Here is a 19,098-nt window from a genome sequence, read left to right as displayed (position 1 = left end):
CTCACTTTCCTTTAACAATTGACTTCTCAAAAGTGATCTTCCATTCATCCCTCAGCCCACTGCAGTCAAGATTTAGCCACCTCCCCTCCACTCCCTGGAAACAATTCACGTTAAGATTACCAGTGACCTCCAGCAGTACCTGATCTCTCAGAGTATCGTTCATCAATCCTTCTTTCTTTCTGTTCTGGTAAATAAGAATTTTCTCCACTATAATGAAGTAGTACCTCTTAATTGCTTGTTCCAACATTCTAGCTTTTCCTCCACCTCCTGTGCAGGTTCATTCTTCTCCAGCTACTGTCATCTCTCATCAGCAGGTGCATTGAAAGCAACTCCTCACTGTGCCCTCCCACCCGTTCACTCCTGCATCATGCCCATTTTATTACACGTTGTAGCCAGAATAATATTTCCAAAGTGAAAGCCTGATGATGTTATGCCCCTGTGAAAGCTTTTAAATGACTTTCCATTTTTCATGGGATAAAGACCCAAGTCCTCCACCTGTCCCACATGACTCCACAAAGGCCCTAGCTCTGGCCATATCTCCAGCCTCATCTTATTCCACTCTCTTTACCCTGGCCACTCATACGTTCCTCCCCACGACAGAGTTTTGGTAAATAATCTTCCTTCTGCTGGTAATGCTTTTCCCTCCTGTCTAAGGCTTCAAAATGTCTGCTAATTCTTCACGTCTCAGTTTCATCATGATTTCCTCAGGGATCCTACCTGACACCCAGATTAAGTCACATCTCCTTTATGCATTAACTACATGGACATTTCCTTCAGGCCACTCATCACAATAAAAAGTATGACATTATACATTAACTTACCTAATATTTTCTTGTTTTCTGGCTATGTACTGGTAGGACAGTACAGAGAACAGAATCTATGTCAGCTTATACTCATTACTGCGTTCCCTAGTGCCTAGCATGGTTCCTTTAGTATAGTAAGTACTGAACTACAAAAACTATGAAACCTTCTTCCACTCATATTTATGGAAGTCTTATTTCCCCCACTGGGCTCTGAAAATCAATTTATAGGTGCCCAGTGCTACAGCACTCTAAGTTTTCTTTTTTTTTCTATTTTTTTCAGAAATTTACTGAGATGCATATCAACAATATCTACTATCCTGGACTGTATAGAATGTATTATTAGTGGTCCCAATTTTCGTGTCTACCTGCATCCACTTTTCCATGTGACTTTATTGTTCCTCTCATTAGGAAGCCAGAGTAACTTTTTCCACCCTGAATTTTGGAATCAGAAATAGGACTTGCTTTCACCTTCATAAGCAGAAGTCCTGAAATAACTAGTATACTTGGGCTTACTCTTTGGCATCATTGGTATCACCATGGCAAGAGCTTGCTCAGAACCACGACTGCTCCTAAGCTTAGAATGAGAGACAACTGAGACAGAGCTACCTACAGCTGAGCCCTGTTGGACTGGCCAATCCCCAACAGACCTAGGGACATATAAGCTAAATAAATGCTCATTACATGCTTCTGAGATTTTTGAGGATGGTTGTTACATAGCATTATTGTGGCCACAGTTAAATGATACAAGATGTTAGAAGGATTAAATGAGATTTGGAGGCAAAACATTTGAAGCAGAGCCTACTCCTTTCCCTGCATTTTCCACCAGTTGAGTTGGTATGAAAATGACACACTCTGCAGCTTTGTACTTTTTTAACATCCAGCTGAAACTTTCATATGTTATAGCAGAATGTGATAGAAAACTAGTTCCCATCAGTCTGACAAAACCAAAGGTAGGCAATTGTGATGGTGAAGGCAGAAGCTACTATTTATTGGGCATCAGCTCTTTTTGGAGTTGCATGGCTCTTTTTAATGGTATCTTTGCTCACTCTTTTATTTATCCTCTTGTTTTTATTGCTTTCATCTCCTTTTTTTTTTGATGTGCATGGTTCTTTGTTTTATCATTATTTTAAGTTCTTGAGTTGAAGAATGCCATTTATAATTTTAATTTTTCTTCTTTTCTTGTATGAATATCTATGACTACAAATTCTGTCTAACTGTGCCCTCCCCTACATGTATAGCATTCACTGCATTCCTCAACTTTTTTATATGTGGTGTTTTCTTTGCCATTTATTCCTAAATATTTCACAATTATATTATTTTCTCTTTGACTCAAGAATTATTTTTAAATGTTTTGCTTTTGCTAAGCACAATAGCACAATAGCAAAAGCATTTTTTAAAAGCAAAGCATTTTAAAATATTATATATGTGTGTGTGTTTAAAATTCTCTATATATTATGATCTTAAAAAAACCTTTGGAGGGGTGGGAGAGAGACTACCTCCTCTTCCCCTATACCTAGCCAATTTTCAGAGATAACAAATGGTCCAGCAAGGAGCATGCCTTCGATATGTAAACTAAACCTATGTACCCCAGCAGGCAATATTCTTCTGCCTCCAGCATCAGATACCAGGCAACAAGAGACCACCCCCATATCCCAGAGCATGCTAGAACTATCCCAACTAGCCGATTCTAAACTGTTCATCCTACCCTGCATTGCTTTTCCCTTGATATCTCCATCCATTCGGGCTGCTGAAACAAATTATGGTAACCTGGATGGCTTATAAACAACAGAAATTTATTTCATACAATTCTGGAGGATGGGACGTTCAAGATCAAGGTGCTGGCAGGTTCCCTGTCTGGTGAGAGCTGGCTTTCTGGTTCATAGATAGCACTTTTTATCTGTGTTCTCACCTGGCAGAAGAGAACTCTGGTCTACATAGCCCCTTGTAGGGGTGTGAATCCCATTCACGGGGACTCCAGACACATGACCTAATCATTTCCCAAAGGCCTCACCTTGCAATACCATCACCTTTGGGGTTAGGTTTCAACATATGCATTTTGGAAGAGCACAAACTTTCAGACCACAGCATGTGAAACCCCCAGGCCAGGCTCTGTATTTATGGTTTCACCTGGCCCACCGGACCCTCTTCAGTAGCTGTGCCTCTTGTCTCTAGGACCTTTGAGTGTAATGAACTTTGTCTTCCTGAGCCTTTTCTCTGCCTCCTCTTGTGGCCCCAGTTGACTATCTCATAATATATATTCTAAATAAAAACAGATTTAGTCAAAACCTGCTCTTTCTTGACAGGTGTTTTATTGGGGTATTATATCTAACTTAATTGCATTATATTTAGGCAAGGTGTACTATAAATGATCAATTATTTAATATTTGTTAAAATTACCCTGTGACTGCAAAGATTGATAGAGTGTTTTTTATGACTTCATTAATTTTCTCTTGCTAATGGCTCCTTTCAAATAGTCTATAAGATACCATGCAGCCATAAAATGGAACACGATCATGTCCTTTGCAGGAACATGGATGGAGCTGGAAGCCATTATCCTCATCAAACTAATGCAAGAACAAGAAACCAAATGCTGAATGTTCTCACTTATAAGTGGGAGCTGAACCATGAGAACACATGGACACATGAAGGGGAACAAAACACACTAGGGCCTGTCAGGGTGTCGGGGGGAAGGAGAGCATCAGGAACAACAGCTAACAGATGTTGGGATTAATATGTAGGTTGATCTGTGCCGCAAATCACCATGGCATACATTTACCTGTGTAACAAACCTGCACCTCCTGCACAAGTACCTCAGAACATAAAAGTTGAAAAAAAAAATCTATATGATCATCATTTGTTAATGTATATGTAAATTCTGAGGCAGGTATATTTTTAATAGCCACTATTTTAGTTAAATTTTTTCTATAATTCTATTTCTCTCTGCAGATGTATATATAAATAAAAGGAAAATTTTAATCATAAAATATACTATTCATACTTAATAGAAATTTTATCTTAAAATATATATAATCAGATATTACTATTATTACAATATTGAAATAGTCTTCTCTCTGTTTTACTTTAAACCACTCTATTTCATTAACTTAGAGAAATCTCATAAATAGCATAAAGTTGGAATGCATACATTTAATCTGAGAATCATTGTTAGCAGATATCTTTAAACGAGTGTTTGTTCTTTGTTTAGCTGGAAGTTATAGATTTCATTGTTATTGTTTTAATGGTTACCTCAAAATTTTAACATGTAGTATCTCACTTAAATTGAAATATTAAGTCAATCAAGGCAATCTTTGTTAAGTTTTGGTACCAATTTTATGCTAACTTTATAAAATTAATTTTTGAAGCTTCTGTTTATGTTGTAGAACTGCTTAACTATTATTGAAATATTTTATTATATAAAACTTTGCAGAATTCCCCTGTAAAACTATCTGGCCATATTGTTTTCAGGAAGTGGGAAATAGCTTTTTGACAACTTGCTTATTACTTTTAGACTAATTGGTCTATAAGGATTTTCCAAATATTTTTCAGGAAATTTGGTAAATTTAGAAAAATGCATGACTTGAAAATTCACTCTACAACTTTGGTTATTTTATTCCTCAAAATATATTTGGTATATATATATTTGGTTTATATATGAATATAAATATATTCATCTATAAATGTATTTATATACATAAATGTATTTATATGTGAATATAAATACATTTTATATTTATAAATATATATAAATGTATATATAAATATAAATACATATATAATATAAATACATTTATATATAAATCTATATATAATATAAATATATAAACCAAATATATATATGATTATCTTAATTCTTAGACCACTGATTCTATGTATTGTATCTTCATTTTTATTCATTGACTCTTCATTTTTTTCCCTCTCTCTCTTATTTATTTTTTAATAGACAGCATCTTGCGCTGTTGCCCAGGCTAAAGTGCAATGGCATGATCATGGCTCACTGTAGCCTCAAATTCCTGAGTTAGAGTGACCCTCCAACCTCAGCCTCCCAAATAACAAGTACTACCAGCACATACCACGATGCCTGGATAATATTTTTATTCTTTGCGTAGATGGGGTTTCATTATGTTGCTCAGACTGGTCTCAAACTCTTGGGCTCAAGCAATCCTCCTGCCTCGGCCTCCCGAAGTGCTGGAATTACAGGTGTGAGCTACCACACCTGGCCTGACTCTTCCTTTTGCATGGTTGCCGTCACTTGTGTACTTTTTGAATGTGAGCTCATTTCCAGGAAACTTGCAGGATTCACAAGAATCCTGTGAATTAACCTATGGAACAGTTTTGTGTTGTCTCTGAAGAGTTTCTGTGGATTTCAAAGGTCTTTTCCTATTTGTGATTTTCTTGGTTTGGGCTTCTAGCCCCAAATATGGCTAATAAATTCAGATCCCATAATCTCAGGTGGCACAGCCCTAGAATTTCATTTTCTCAATGGTGACTTATCTTTTTTTTATTTAAACTATCCAAAGCCTAGAACATAGGCAAGATTCTTCACTGCATCCATAAACTTGTAGAAGCATTTGTCAGTATCTATATTTGACGAGAAGGTACTACTTTAATGTTTAGGATCTAGGTTCTAGTGGGCTAGAGTCTTTGATTTTACTCCTGTGAAGGCTTTAGAACTCTAGGCCCCCAGCCATTCTGTTTATTATTATTAATTTTTTTAAATTTCAATAGGATTTTGGGGAACAGGTGGTGTTTGGTTACATGAATAAGCTCTTTAGTGGTGATTTCTGAGATTTTGGCGCACCCATCACCCAAGCAGCGTACCCTGTATGCAATGTGTAGTCTTTTATTTCTCACCACCCCTCACCCTTTCCCCTGAGTCACAAAAGTCCAGTGAATCATTCTTATACTTTTATGTCCTCATAGTTTAGCTCCCACATATGAGTGAGAACATAAAATGTTTGACGTTTCATTCCTGACTTATTTCACTTAGAATAATAGTCCCCAATTCCACCCAGGTTGCTGCAAATGCCATTATTTCATTCCTTTTTATGGCTAAGTAGTATTCCTTGGTACATATATACCACATTTTCTGTATCCACTCGTTCATTGATAGGCATTTGGGGTGGTCCCATATTTTTGCAATTGCAAATTGTGCTGCTATAAACGTGTGTGCAAGTATTTTTATGGTATAATGACTTATTTTCCTCTGGGTAGATACCTAGTAGTGGGATGGCAGAATCAAACAATAGATCTACTTTTAGTTCTTTAAGGAATCTCCACACTGTTTTCCACAGTGGTTGTACTAGTTTACACTCCCACCAACAGTGTAAAAGTGTTCCCTTTTCACCTTACCATATTATTTTTTGATTTTTTGATTACGGCCATTCTTGCAGAGATGAGGTGGTATTGCATTGTGATTTTCATTTGCATTTCCCTGATAATTAGTGATATTCAGTATTTTTCCATATCCTTTTTTGTCATTTGTATACCTTCTTTGGAGAATTGTCTATTCATATCTTTAGCCCACTTTTTGATGAGATTTTTTTTTCTTACTGATTTGTTTGTGTTCTTTGTAGATTTGGGATATTAGTACTTTGTTAGATGTATAGACTGTGAAGATTTTTCTCCCATTCTGTGGGTTGTGGGTTCTGTTAACTCTTCTGATTATTTCTATTGCTGTGCAGAAGCTTTTTAGTTTAATTAAGTCCCACCTATTTATCTTTATTTTTGTTACATTTGCTGTGGGGTTCTTGGTCATGAAATCCTTGCTTAAGCCAGTGTCTAGAAGGGTTTTTCTGATGTTATCTTATAGAATCTTCATGGCTTCAGATCTCAGACTTAAGTCTTTGATCCATCTTGAGTTGATTTTTGCATAAGGTGAGAGATGAGGATCCAGTTTTATTCTCCTACATGTGACTTACCAATTATCCCAGCACCATTTTTTGAATAGGGTGTCCTTTTCCTATTTCATGTTTCTGTTTGCTTTGTTGAAGATCAGGTGACTGGATTTGGCTTTATTTCTGGGTTCTCTGTTCTGTTTCATTGGTCTATGTGCCTATTTTTATACCACTACCATGGTGTTTTGATGTCTATGCCTTATACTACAATTTGAAGTTGGATAATGTGATGCCTCCATATTCGCTCTTTTTGCATAGTCTTGCTTTGGCTCTGTGGGCTCTTTTTTGGTTCCATATGAATTTTAGGATTGCTTTTTCTAGTTCTGTGAAGAATGATGGTGGTATTTTTCTGGAAATTGCATTGAATTTGTAGACTGCTTTTGGCAGTATAGTCATTTTTGCAATATTGATTCTACCCATCCAAGAGCATTAGATGTGTTTCCATTTGCTTGTGTCATCCATAATTTCTTTCAGCAGTGTTTTGTAGTTTGCCTTGGAGAAGCTTTTCATGTCCTTGGTTAAGTATATCCCTAGGTATTTTTTTTTTCAGCTATTGTAAAAGGGATTGAGTTTTTTATTTGATTCTCAGCTTAGTTACTGTTGGTGTGTAACAAGTTACTGATATGTGTACGACAATTTTGTATCCTGAAACTTTGCTTAATTCATTTACCAGTTCTAGGAGCTTTTTGAATGATTCTTTAGGGTTTTCTAAGTATACAATCATATCATCAGCAAACAGTAGCAGTTTGACTTCCTTTTTACCAATTTGGATGCCCTTTATTTCTTTCTCTTGTCTCATGGAACTGGCTAGGACTTCCACTACTATAATGAAGAGAAGTGGTGAAAGTGGACATCCTTGTCTTGTTCCAGTTCTCAGAGGAAGTGTTTTCAACTTTTCCCCATTCAGTATAATGTTGGATGTGGGTTTGTCATAGATGGCTTTTATTACCTTAAGGAATGTCCCTTCTATGCTGATTTTGCTGGGAGTCTTAATCAAAAAAAAGGATTCTGGATTTTGTCAAATGCTTTTTCTGCATCTATTGAGATGAACATGTGATTTTTGTTTTTAATTTTGTTTGTGTACTGTATCACACTTATTGACTTACATATGTAAAACCATCCCTGCATCTCTGGTATGAAACCCACTTGATCATGGTAGGTAATCTTTTTGATGTTCTGTTGGATTTGGTTCACTAGTATTTTGTTGAGGATTTTTGCATCTATATTTATCAGGGATATTGGTCTGTAGTTTTCCTTCTTTGTTATGTCTTTTTCCTGGTTTTGATATTAGGGTGATATTGGCTTCATAGAACGATTTAGGGAGGATTTCCTCTTTCTCTATCCTGTGGAATAATGTCAATAGGGTTGGTACTAATTCTTATTTGAATGTCTGATATAATTCAGCTGTGAATCCATCTGGTCCTGGATTTTTTTCTGTTGACTTTTTTTTTTAATACCATTTCAAACTCACTGATTGTTATTCATCTGTTCAAAGATTCTATAACTTGCTGGTTTAATCTAGGGGGCTGTATATTTCTATTTATCCCTCTCCTTTAGGTTTTCTAGTTTGTGCATATAAAGGTATTCATAGGAGCCTTGAATAATCTTTTGTAGTTCTGTTCTCAAGCTGTAATATCCCTCGTTTCATATCCAATTGAGCTTATTTGGATCTTCTCTCTTGTCTTTTTGGTTAATCTTGTTAACGGTCTATCAATTTTATTTATCTTTACAAAGAACCAGCTTTGTTTTTTTCATTTATATTTTGTAGATTTTGTTTCAATTTCATTTATTTCTTCTCTGATCTTTATTTCTTTTCTTCTGCTGGGTTTGGGTTTGAATTGTTCTTGTTTCTCCAGTTCCATGAGGTGTGACCAGAGATTGTTTATTTGTGGTCTTTTAGATTTTTTGATGTAGACATTTAATGCTGTGAACTTTCCTCTTAGCCCCGCTTTTGCCATATGCCAGAGGTTTTGATGGGTTGTGTCCCGATTATAGTTCAGTTCAAATAATTTTTAAATTTCCATCTTGATTTCATTGTTGACTCAACAGTCATTCAGGAGCAGGTTATTTAATTTCCATGTATTTGCATGGATTTGAGAATTCCTTTTGGAGTGGGTATTCAATTGTATTCCACTGTGGTCTGAGAGTGACATAATTTTAATTTCCTTGATATAATTTTGATTTTCTTAAATTTATTGAGACTTGTTTTGGGGCCTATCATATGGCCTATCTTGGGGACTGTTCCCTGTGCTGGTAAGTAGAATGTATATTCTGCAGTTATTGGGTAGAATGTTCTGTAAATATCTGTTAAGTCCATTTGTTGTAGGGTATAGTTTAAGTTCATTGTTTCTTTTTTTTTTTTTTTTTTTTGAGACAGAGTCTTGCTCTGTCATCCAGGCTGGAGTGCAATGGTATGATCTCGGCTCACTGCAACCTTCATCCACTGCAACCTTCGCCTCCCGGATTCAAGCAATTCTCCTGCCTCAGCCTCCTGAGTAGCTGGGATTACAGGTGCCGGCCACCATGCCCAGCTAATTTTTTTATCTTTAGTAGAGATGGAGTTTCACCATGTTGGTCAGGCTGGTCTCAAACTCCTGACCTCGTGATCCCCCACCTTGGCCTCCCAAAGTGCTGGGATTACAGGCGAGTTCATTGTTTCTTTGTGCCACTGTGCCCGGTGAGTTCATTGTTTCTTTTTTTTTCTTTCTTTAATTATACTTTAAGTTTTAGGGTACATGTGCACATTGTGCAGGTTAGTTACATATGTATACATGTGCCATGCTGGTGCGCTGCACCCACTAACTAGTCATCTAGCATTAGGTATATCTCCCAATGCTATCCCTCCCCCCTCCCCCCACCCCACCACAGTCCCCAGAGTGTGATATTCCCCTTCCTGTGTCCATGTGATCTCATTGTGCAATTCCCACCTATGAGTGAGAATATGCAGTGTTTGGTTTTTTGTTCTTGCGATAGTTTACTGAGAATGATGCTTTCCAATTTCATCCATGTCCCTACAAAGGACATGAACTCATCATTTTTTATGGCTGCATAGTATTCCATGGTGTATATGTGCCACATTTTCTTGATCCAGTCTATCATTGTTGGGCATTTGGGTTGGTTCCAAGTCTTTGCTATTGTGAATAATGCCGCAATAAACATACGTGTGCATGTGTCTTTATAGCAGCATGACTTAGAGTTCTTTGGGTGTATACCAAGTAATGGGATGGCTGGGTCAAATGGTATTTCTAGTTCTAGATCCCTGAGGAATCGCCACACTGACTTCCACAATGGTTGAACTAGTTTACAGTCCCACCAACAGTGTAAAAGTGTTCCTATTTCTCCACATCCTCTCCAGCACCTGTTGTTTCCTGACTTTTTAATGATTGCCATTCTAACTGGTGTGAGATGGTATCTCATAGTGGTTTTGATTTGCATTTCTCTGATGGCCAGTGATGGTGAGCATTTTTTCATGTGTTTTTTGGCTGCATAAATGTCTGTCTTCTTTTGAGAAGTGTCTGTTCATGGCCTTTGCCCACTTTTTGATGGGGTTGTTTGTTTTTTTCTTGTAAATTTGTTTGAGTTCATTGTAGATTCTGGATATTAGCCCTTTGTCAGATGAGTAGGTTGCAAAAATTTTCTCCCATTTTGTAGGTTGCCTGTTCACTCTGACGGTAGTTTCTTTTGCTGTGCAGAAGCTCTTTAGTTTAAGTAGATCCCATTTGTCAATTCTGGCTTTTGTTGCCATTGCTTTTGGTGTTTTAGACATGAAGTCCTTGCCCATGCCTATGTCCTGAATGGTAATGCCTAGGTTTTCTTCTAGGGTTTTTATGGTTTTAGGTTTAATGTTTAAGTCTTTAATCCATCTTGAATAGATTTTTGTATAAGGTGTAAGGAAGGGATCCAGTTTCAGCTTTCTACATATGGCTAGCCAGTTTTCCCAGCACCATTTATTAAATAGGGAATCCTTTCCCCATTTCTTGTTTTTCTCAGGTTTGTCAAAGATCAGATAATTGTAGATATGCGGTGTTATTTCTGAGGGCTCTGTTCTGTTCCATTGATCTATATCTCTGTTTTGGTACCAATACCATGTTGTTTTGGTTACTGTAGCCTTGTACTGTAGTTTGAAGTCAGGTAGTGTGATGCCTCCAGCTTTGTTCTTTTGGCTTAGGATTGACTTGGTGATGTGGGCTCTTTTTGGGTTCCATATGAACTTTAAAGTAGTTTTTTCTAATTCTGTGAAGAAAGGCATTGGTAGCTTGATGGGGATGGCATTGAATCTGTAAATTACCTTGGGCAGTATGGCCATTTTCACGATATTGATTCTTCCTACACATGAGCATGGAATGTTCTTCCATTTGTTTGTATCCTCTTTTATTTCATTGAGCAGTGGTTTGTAGTTCTCCTGGAAGAGGTCCTTCACATCCCTTGTAAGTTGTATTCCTAGGTATTTCATTCTCTTTGAAGCAATTGTGAATGGGAGTTCACTCATGATTTGGCTCTCTGTTTGTCTGTTCTTGGTGTATAAGAATGCTTGTGATTTTTGTACACTGATTTTGTATCCTGAGTTGGTGTATAAGAATGCTTGTGATTTTTGTACATTGATATTGTATCCTGAGACTTTGCTGAAGTTGCTTATCAGCTTAAGGAGATTTTGGGCTGAGACAATGGGCTTTTCTAGATATACAATCATGTCGTCTGCAAACAGGGACAATTTGACTTCCTCTTTTCCTAATTGAATACCCTTTATTTCCTTCTCCTGCCTAATTGCCCTGGCCAGAACTTCCAACACTATGTTGAATAGGAGTGGTGAGAGAGGGCATCCCTGTCTTGTGCCAGTTTTCAAAGGGAATGCTTCCAGTTTTTGCCCATTCAGTATGATATTAGCTGTGGGTTTTTCATAGATAGCTCTTATTAGTTTGAAATAGGTCCCATCAATACCTAATTTATTGAGAGTTTTTAGCATGAAGCATTGTTGAATTTTGTCAAAGGCTTTTTCTGCATCTATTGAGATAATCATATGGTTTTTGTCTTTGGCTCTGTTTATATGCTGGGTTACATTTATTGATTTGCGTATATTGAACCAGCCTTGCATCCCAGGGATGAAGCCCACTTGATCATGGTGGATAAGCTTTTTGATGTGCTGCTGGATTCATTTTGCCAGTATTTTATTGAGGATTTTTGCATCAATGTTCATCAAGGATATTGGTCTAAAATTCTGTTTTTTGGTTGTGTCTCTGCCCGGCTTTGGTATCAGAATGATGCTGGCCTCATAAAATGAGTTAGGGAGGATTCCCTCTTTTTCTGTTGATTGGAATAGTTTCAGAAGGAATGGTACCAGTTCCTCCTTGTACCTCTGGTAGAATTCGGCTGTGAATCCATCCGGTCCTGGACTCTTTTTGGTTGGTAAACTCTTGATTATTGCCACAATTTCAGATCCTGTTATTGGTCTATTCAGAGATTCAACTTCTTCCTGGTTTAGTCTTGGGAGAGTGTATGTGTCGAGGAATTTATCCATTTCTGCTAGATTTTCTAGTTTATTTGCGTAGAGGTGTTTGTAGTATTCTCTGATGGTAGTTTGTATTTCTGTGGGATCGGTGGTGATATCCCCTTTATCATTTTTTATTGTGTCTATTTGATTCTTCTCTTTTTTCTTTATTAGTCTTGCTAGTGGTCTATCAGTTTTGTTGATCCTTTCAAAAAACCAGCTCCTGGATTCATTAATTTTTTGAAGGGTTTTTTGTGTCTCTATTTCCTTCAGTTCTGCTCTGATTTTAGTTATTTCTTGCCTTCTGCTAGCTTTTGAATGTATTTGCTCTTGCTTTTCTAGTTCTTTTAATTGTGATGTTAGGGTGTCAATTTTGGATCTTTCCTGCTTTCTCTTGTGGGCATTTTGTGCTATAAATTTCCCTCTACACACTGCTTTGAATGCGTCCCAGAGATTCTGGTATGTTGTGTCTTTGTTCTCGTTGGTTTCAAAGAACATATTTATTTCTGCCTTCATTTCGTTATGTACCCAGTAGTCATTCAGAAGCAGGTTGTTCAGTTTCCATGTATTTGAGCAGTTTTGAGTGAGATTCTTAATCCTGAGTTCTAGTTTGATTGCACTGTGGTCTGAGAGATAGTTTGTTATAATCTCTGTTCTTTTACATTTGCTGAGGAGAGCTTTACTTCCAAGTATGTGGTCAATTTTGGAATAGGTGTGGTGTGGTGCTGAAAAAAATGTATATCCTGTTGATTTGGGGTGGAGAGTTCTGTAGATGTCTATTAGGTCCTCTTGGTGCAGAGCTGAGTTCAATTCCTGGGTATCCTTATTGACTTTCTGTCTCGTTGATCTGTCTAATGTTGACAGTGGGGTGTTAAAGTCTCCCATTATTAATGTGTGGGAGTCTAAGTCTCTTTGTAGGTCACTCAGGACTTGCTTTATGAATCTGGGTGCTCCTGTATTGGGTGCATATATATTTAGGATAGTTAGCTCTTCTTGTTGAGTTGATCCCTTTACCATTAGGTAATGGCCTTCTTTGTCTCTTTTGATCTTTGTTGGTTTAAAGTCTGTTTTATCAGAGACTAGGATTGCAACCCCTGCCTTTTTTTGTTTTCCATTTGCTTGGTAGATCTTCCTCCATCCTTTTATTTTGAGCCTATGTGTGTCTCTGCATGTGAGATGGGTTTCCTGAATACAGCACACTGATGGGTCTTGACTCTTTATCCAGTTTGCCAGTCTGTCTTTTAATTGGAGCATTTAGTCCATTTATATTTAAAGTTAATATTGGTATGTGTGAATCTGATCCTGTCATTATGATGTTAGCTGATTATTTTGCTCATTAGTTGATGCAGTTTCTTCCTAATCTTGATGGTCTTTACATTTTGGCATGATTTTGCAGTGGCTGGTACTGGTTGTTCCTTTCCATGTTTAGTGCTTCCTTCAGGAGCTCTTTTAGGGCAGGCCTGGTGGTGACAAAATCTCTCAGCATTTGCTTGTCTGTAAAGGATTTTATTTCTCCTTCACTTATGAAGCTTAGTTTGGCTGGATATGAAATTCTGGGTTGAAAATTCTTTTCTTTAAGAATGTTGAATATTGGCGCCCACTCTCTTCTGGCTTGTAGGGTTTCTGCCGAGAGATCCGCTGTTATTCTGATGGGTTTCCCTTTGAGGGTAACCCGACCTTTCTGTCTGGCTGCCCTTAACATTTTTGCCTTCATTTCTACTTTGGTGAATCTGACAATTATGTGTCTTGGAGTTGCTCTTCTCGAGGAGTAACTTTGTGGTGTTCTCTGTATTTCCTGAATCTGAATGTTGGCCTACCTTGCTAGATTGGGGAAGTTCTCCTGTATAATATCCTGCAGAGTGTTTTCCAACTTGGTTCCATTCTACCCATCACTCTCAGGTACACCAATCAGACATAGATTTGGTCTTTTCACATAGTCCCATATTTCTTGGAGGCTTTGCTCATTTCTTTTCATTCTTTTTTCTCTAAACTTCCCTTCTTGCTTCATTTCATTCACTTCATCTTCCATCGCTGATACCCTTTCTTCCAGTTGATCTCATCGGCTCCTGAGGCTTCTGCATTCTTCACGTAGTTCTCAAGCCTTGGTTTTCAGCTCCATCAGCTCCTTTAAGCACTTCTCTGTATTGGTTATTCTAGTTATAAATTCTTCTCAATGTTTTTCAAAGTTTTCAGCTTCTTTGCCTTTGGTCTGAATGTCCTCCTGTAGCTCAGAGTAATTTGATTGTCTGAAGCCTTCTTCTCTCAGCTCGTCAAAGTCATTCTCCATCCAGCTTTGTTCCGTTGCTGGTGAGGAACTGAGTTCCTTTGGAGGAGGAGAGGTGCTCTGCTTTTTAGAGTTTCCAGTTTTTCTGTTCTGTTTTTTCCCCATCTTTGTGGTTTTATCTACTTTTGGTCTTTGATGATGGTGATGTACAGATGGGTTTTTGGTGTGGATGTCCTTTCTGTTTGTTAGTTTTCCTTCTAACAGACAGGACCCTCAGCTGCAGGTCTGTTGGAATACCCTGCTGTGTGAGGTGTCAGTGTGCCCTGCTGGGGGGGTGCCTCCCAGTTAGGCTGCTCAGGGGTCAGGGGTCAGGGACCCACTTGAGGAGGCAGTCTGCCAGTTCTCAGATCTCCAGCTGCGTGCTGGGAGAACCACTGCTCTCTTCAAAGCTGTCAGACAGGGACATTTAAGCCTGCAGAGGTTACTGCTGTCTTTTTGTCTGTGCCTTGCCCCCAGAGGTGGAGCCTACAGAGGCAGGCAGGCCTCCTTGAGCTGTGGTGGGCTCCACCCAGTTGGAGCTTCCTGGCTGCTTTGTTTAGCTAAGCAAGCCTGGGCAATGGTGGGCGCCCCTCCCCCAGCCTCGCTGCCACCTTGCAGTTTGATCTCAGACTGCTGTGCTAGCAATCAGGGAGACTCCGTGGGTGTAGGACCCTCCAAGCCAGGTGTGGGATATAATCTCATGGTGCGCCATTTTTTAAGCTGGTCGGAAAAGTGCAGTATTCGGGTGGGAGTGACCCGATTTTCCAGGTGCTGTCTGTCACCCCTTTCTTTGACTCAAAAAGGGAACTCCCTGACCCCTTGCGCTTCCCAAGTGAGGCAATGCCTCACCCTGCTTCAGCTCGCACAGGGTGCATGCACCCACTGACCTGCGCCCACTGTCTGGCACTCCCTAGTGAGATGAACCTGGTACCTCAGATGGAAATGCAGAAATCACCCTTCTTCTGCGTCGCTCACGCTGGGAGCTGTAGACCGGAGCTGTTCCTATTCGGCCATCTTGGCTCCTCCCGAGTTCATTGTTTCTTTGTTGACTTTCTGTCTTGATCCTGTCTAGTGCTGTCAGTGGAGTATTAAAGTCCCCCACTATTATTGTGTTGCCATCTATCTCATTCCTTAGGTCTAGTACTAATTGCTTTAAAAATTTGTGAGCTCCAGTGATAGGTGCATATATATTTAGAATTGTGATATTTTCCTGTTAGATTAGTCCTTTTATCATTAATGTCTCTGTCTTTTTTTTTTTAACTGCTATTGCTTTAAAGTTTGTTTTGTCTGATATAAGAATAGCTACTCCTGCTTGCTTTTGGTGTCCATTGCATGGAATATCTTTATCTACCCCTTTACCTTAAGTTTATGGGAGTCCTTATGTGTTAGGTGGATCTTCTGAAGACAATAGACACTTGGTTGGTGAATTCTTATTCGTTCTGCCATTCTGTACCTTTCAAGTGGAGCCTTTAGGCCATTTACATTCAATGGTAGTAATGAGATATGAGGTACTATTCTATTCATCATGCTATTTTTTTTCCAGAATACCTTGTTTTTCCCCCCTTGTGTTATTGTTATATAGGTCCTCTGAAGTTTATGCTTTAAGGAGATTCTATTTTGATGTATTTTATGATTTGTTTCAAAATTTAGAGCTCCTTTTAGCAATTCTTGTAGTTCTGGCTTGATAGTGTTGAATCCTCTCAGCACATGTTTGTGTGGAAAAGACTATATCTTTCCTTCATTTATGAAGCTTAGCTTCACTGGATATAAAATTATTGGCTGATAATTGTTTTGTTTAAGGACGTTAAAAATCGGACCCCAATCCCTTCTAGCTTGTATGGTTTCTGCTGAGAAATCTGCTGTTAATCTGATAGGTTTTTCTTTATAGGCTACCGGATGCTTTTGTCTCACAGCTCTTAAAATTCTCTCTTTTGTCTTGATTTTAGATAATCTGGGGCTTCCTTATAGCTGAACTGTAATAACCTGATGACTATGTGCCTAGATGACGATCTTTTATAATGAATTTCCCAGGTATTTTTTGAGCTTCTTGTATTTGGATGTCTAGATCTGTACCAAGGCTGGGGAAATTTTCCTTGATTTTTCCCCCAAATACGTTTTCCAAACTTTTAGATTTCTCTTCTTCCTCAAGAGCACCAATTATTCTTAGATATGGACATTTAACATAGTCCTAAACTTCTCGGAGGCTTTGTTCATTTTTCTAATTCTTTTTTCTTTGTTTTCGATGGATTGGGTTAATTCAAAAGCCTTGTCTTTGAGCTCTGAAGTTCTTTGTTCTGCTTGTTTGATTCTATTGCTGAGGTTTTCAGTACATTTTGCATTTCTCTGTGCTCTTGATTTCTATAAGTTGTTATTATTTTTTATTCATGCTATTTCACTGAAAAATGTTCGTTTCATATCCTATATCATGTTTTTGGTTTCTTTAAGTTGGACTTCACCTTTGTCTGGTGCCTCCTTGATTACCTTAATATTTGACCTTCTGAATTCTTTTTTCTGGCAATTCAGAGATTTTATCTTGGTTTGGATCCATTGCTGGTGAGCTGGTATGAAATTTTGGGGGGTGTTAAATAACCTTATTTTGTCATATTACCAGAATTGTTTTTCTGGTTCTTTCTCATTTATAACCTTATTTTGTCATATTACCAGAATTGTTTTTCTGGTTCTTTCTCATTTGGGTAGACTACATCAGAGGGATCATCTGGGATTCAAGCACTACTGTTCAGATTCTTTTGTCCCATGGGGTGGTCCCTTGATGTGGTAGTTTCCCCCTTTTCCTAGGAATGGGGCTTCCTGAGAGCCAAATTGTAGTAATTGATTTTGCTCTTCTGGGTCTAGCCACCCAGTGGAGCTACTGTCCTCCGGGCTGGTACTGGGGAGTGTCTGCAAAGAGTTCTGCGATGTGATCTGTCTTCAGGTCTTGCAGCTATGGATACGGGCACCTGCTCCAGCAGAGATAACAGGGGAGTGAAGTGGACTCTGTGAGGGTCCTTGGTTGTGTTTTTGTTTAGTGCACTGCTTTTGTGTTGGTTAGCTGCCAGCCAAAAGGTGGCACTTTCAAGAGTGTATCAAAACTGTGGTCCTACAGGGAGGATACAAACTTGCTGTAGGGACACCTGGTAAAGTATTCAGGATTCTCAGGTAGTGGGCAGGACCATAGGGCTCCCAAGAGATTATGACCTTTGTTTTTGGCTGCCAGGGCACGTAGAGAAAGACCACCAGGTAGGGGCAGAGATAGGCAAGTTTGAGGTCAACCTCTCCTTGGATGGGGCTTGCTGTGGCTGGTGTGGGGGACAGGGGTATAGTTCCCAGTCCAGTGGAGTTATATTCCCAGGGGGATTATGGCTGCCTCTGCTGAGTCATACAGGTCACCAGGGAAGTGGGGGGAAGCTGGCAGTCACTGGCTTCACCCTGCTCCCATGCAGCTGGCAGTCCTAAAGGCTGGTCTCACTCCAACCGTGCCCCTCCAAGAGCACCATCTCCAGGCAGTCAGTGACCAGGGCTGAGAACTTGCCCCAGACCACAAGCCTCCCCAGTGAGAAAGCAAGCAGATTTACAGATTTTTGGCATCTCAGGGAGCCTGCAGTGGTGATCCAGTTCATTCCAGGGGTCTATGAATTCTCTCGGGTTTCCTGTTATGTTCCTGAGGTAGTTCTTGGAGCAAAAGTTCACTGTGTCTCCATACACTGCTCTGTCCATCCAAGTGGGAACTGCAAGCTAGTCCTGCTTCCACATCTTAATCCTTTGTCTCATTCTGTCTTTTAAATGAGACCAACACCTCTAGGTTTTGCCATGGTATCAGATGGTCCTTATTATTATGACTTTGAGTTCTATCTACATTTTTTTCACATGTATATTTTGCTTTATTTCGAACTTGGATATAAACATATATTTACATATAAATTGGTTTATATTTAAAAATATTTTTAATCTAAAATTGTTTAATGTTTTCAAAATATTGAAAATATTTTGCCAGAATTTTTATAAATTTATCACAGGACTGTTGAAGGGGAATCTATTCAAGTTTTCTCTGCCATATTGTCAGAAATTGCCTCTACTGACTTTAAATAATAAGAAAATTGAGGCTAGGCTGAATTATGGTTTTCCTAAGGACTCATAAGCTTTTAAAAAACAGGATTAAAATTCAAATACAAATTACCACAATGCCTAGCATTGTGCTTAATGTATAACAGAGTCTCAAGAAATGCTTAATGTTTAAATGTTTACATTTAACAAGAGAAATGATAAATACTTTATTTGGTGTTGCCATCAATGATGGAGTGAGTCAGAGTAACAAATCTCTTCTTCCCTAAACTTCACAGCTGAAAGAAAGTCTCAAGAACCACAGATGTCTTGGATATTTCTGTATTTCAGACTTTACTACCCAGACACCAAAAGAAGAAATGATTAACCCTGGAGGCTGCCTCGGTCTAGGTAAGGAGATCTGTGATGTGATGCTGGCATTTGGGGAATGCTCAGTAATTTATCATTCAAGTCCTTTGCAAATGCTATATATTTCTTTTCTGAATCATCCTGATCCTTCATCTATCCAGTAGTCACGTTCTGAACAAAGCAAATGTTAACGGAGGACGAGGCAGCCAGCATTTTAATCCAGCTTTAAATGCTGGCAGAATTTCA

At 38.6% G+C, this 19,098-nt stretch overlaps 1 long non-coding RNA gene across 1 annotated transcript in view; it reads left to right on the top strand.

The window, feature by feature from the left end:
* The window catches only part of LOC117979918 (uncharacterized), a 377,793-nt gene extending 358,932 nt beyond the window's left edge, over nucleotides 1–18,861 (top strand). The window contains exon 5 of the long non-coding RNA XR_010111922.1: nucleotides 18,783–18,861. This is a non-coding gene — a long non-coding RNA (uncharacterized LOC117979918). The remainder of the gene's footprint in view (nucleotides 1–18,782) is intronic.
* The last annotated feature ends 237 nt before the right edge of the window (nucleotides 18,862–19,098 follow it).

Source organism: Pan paniscus, chromosome 3 (assembly GCF_029289425.2).
Source record: "Pan paniscus chromosome 3, NHGRI_mPanPan1-v2.0_pri, whole genome shotgun sequence".
Lineage (NCBI taxonomy): Eukaryota > Metazoa > Chordata > Mammalia > Primates > Hominidae > Pan > Pan paniscus.
Note: the sequence above shows the minus strand (reverse complement) of the source record. Positions and strands in the feature narration are given on the sequence as shown.